The following is a 2,657-nucleotide window of genomic DNA, read 5'->3' on the forward strand; positions in this document are numbered from 1 at the left end:
TGTAAATGACACTATTCGGTTATACAAATATCATTGCCTATAATTGGCACTACTCTGTTATACAAATGACACTGCGTATAAATGACATTGTGTATAATTGAGCACTCTTTTTGCTTGTTATGGTTTTTTCCTCTAGGTTTTCTGTAACAAGGTTTTAACGCGGCTCGGCTCTTCGTTGGCGTTTCTGTGCTTTCAAGAATTTTTTTTAGATTTTTTTTCTTTTTCGGTTCATCAATATATAAAATCGTATTTTAATAATTAGCACTATTAAAAAATATAAATGACACTTTTTATAATTGACACTATAAGATTGTTAATGACACTATAATATTTTAAATAACACTATAAGATTGAAAATGACACAATAACATTTTAAAATATTACATCGTCATTTATATAATTGAATAATGTCAATTATAAGCAGTGTCATTTGTATAATTGAATAGTGTTATTTACACGATTTGAGTCAAGATGCGGGTTTAGATTAGCATGCGGGTCAGGATCTGAGTACGAGTCAATTCGGATGTACGGTAAAAAATTTGTACAGAAAATTTTGTATTCAAAAAATTAGTAAAATTTTGGCTCTCTTCAAAATTCGAATTCAGGTAAAAAAATTTCCCTTTTCGAATAAATATCATAAATTTTTCCCTCTCTAAAATTTTGTATAAATCAATTTAAGATCTCAATGTACACGTGGGATCTCGTCAGAACCATTCCCGTCGTTGAAATGTGGTGTAATTTGAAAGCTAACGATACTCCTAAATAATAGTAACATCGAATCACCACTAAATTCAATAATGGTGAATATTATAGTCAAATTCAATGGCCTAGTTTGTTCTATTTTGGAATAAAATCTCCTCGATCTCCTTAATTTTCTCCTCTGATATATATTGGTTGGATACATTTGACATCTTAACTAGTTTTTCTATTTCAAGATTCTTTATGCTTTATTTCTTAAATATATATCAGCTCCACATCCCACGAACACTCTGACAATATATCATTATATAACTAAATAAATTGCATGTGTCAGTAATTATAATTTCTTCCATTGCATAAATAGATTTTCATAAAATTAATGTGGTAACATCACACCATTGTATATATAAAGCATAAATATCTTGCTAGAATACTATAGAAGAGCATTCTGAAGATACTGTATTATTGATCATTGATCCAACTCGAAATTCGCTAAGAAATTCATGATTACGTACGAGGTTTTATTTCATATAATTAATGTTGATCGTGAGAGAATGCAATAAGAAATTTTAGAAAATAACACAAATTAACAGACTCAAATACATTACACAAAAAGTTACCTTCATTTAATTAATAAGTATTCTCGTCGATGCAAGATTCATCTACAAAGAATATATATAATTATTTCTTCGAGCTAAAAAATGCATATTTCGGTCTTTTTGTGGGTGCTTTTATTTTAAACATCTAGCTCTACCATTTATTAGATGTTTCGAGAGTTTATAAATTGTCAAAATATTTAGATAATTGATCTTAAATTAGAGAGAGAACTAAGGGTAAGGGGAAAATATGAATAACACAACTCCTCTTTATTACTCTTAATTAATTATCTTATCGAATAGTTGGTTAGTGCTAGCTAATATAGTTTTTTTTAATTCTTTTTTCTTCATCGTTTTGTATTGATATGCATGGTTTAATAATTAAATTTCGTTTCATATTTAAAATAAATTAAAAATATTTTTTTCTTTTGTTCCATTTTACCTAAATAGAAAGTAAAACTAAAATTGTAAAATATTCTTTTTTTTATTACTAGTATTTATGTATATAAACAATAAACAATAAACAATAACCATTACTTATGTTGTCCATGTAGCGGTTATCTATCTCCCGTAATAGACAATGAAAAATCCCTGTTATCATTAAAGAAACTGCACGTAATTAATGTATCAAACTATATACATAATCTATTAGCGCCCCTTATAAACTATATTTTGATACATTGCATACATTTTATAAATTCTAATTACATTTATTAAGAGTTCTTGAAGCCTATTGTCTGAATTGTGTGACCATGTTTTCAATTTTTTTCATTGAATATTGTCAGCAGTAATTGAGTCGAAAAGTTTACAAAAAAACAAAAAATTAAAACACAAACAAAAACAAACAAGCAAACAAACAAACAGACGTCTAACAACAATAATTGAAAACATAATCAAACAACTTAGACCTTGAACTTCAAAAGTCTTCAATCAATTCTGAATTTCAAATTTTTTGCTTTGATAGACTATGCGCTTTATATATTGAAAAAAATGTTGTGATAGAACTATAAAATACTATTAAAGAGTGGAATAGAAAGTAATTTAAACCCATATAGTATAATGTATAGTAACGAATACGAGTTAAAATAATAATGATAATTAAAATACTATTCCCTCAGTTTCGCAAAACTTGAGCAAATTCTTTTCAACGCGAATTTTAAAGAATTAATATTCGAGTGTGTGTGGTTGGCTTAGTGGTACGTAGGAGGTTAATTAATGCCTAACCTGAGGTCTTGGGTTCGAGTCCCCCATCGCACGATCTTTAAATTTATTTATTTATTCATATAATTTATCACAAAAAAAAGAGAAAAACTTGGCATATTAGTTTGAATAAGTAAGAACTAAAATCGCACTAATCATTTT

This window comes from Salvia miltiorrhiza, unplaced genomic scaffold (genome assembly GCF_028751815.1).
Source record: "Salvia miltiorrhiza cultivar Shanhuang (shh) unplaced genomic scaffold, IMPLAD_Smil_shh original_scaffold_188, whole genome shotgun sequence".
Lineage (NCBI taxonomy): Eukaryota > Viridiplantae > Streptophyta > Magnoliopsida > Lamiales > Lamiaceae > Salvia > Salvia miltiorrhiza.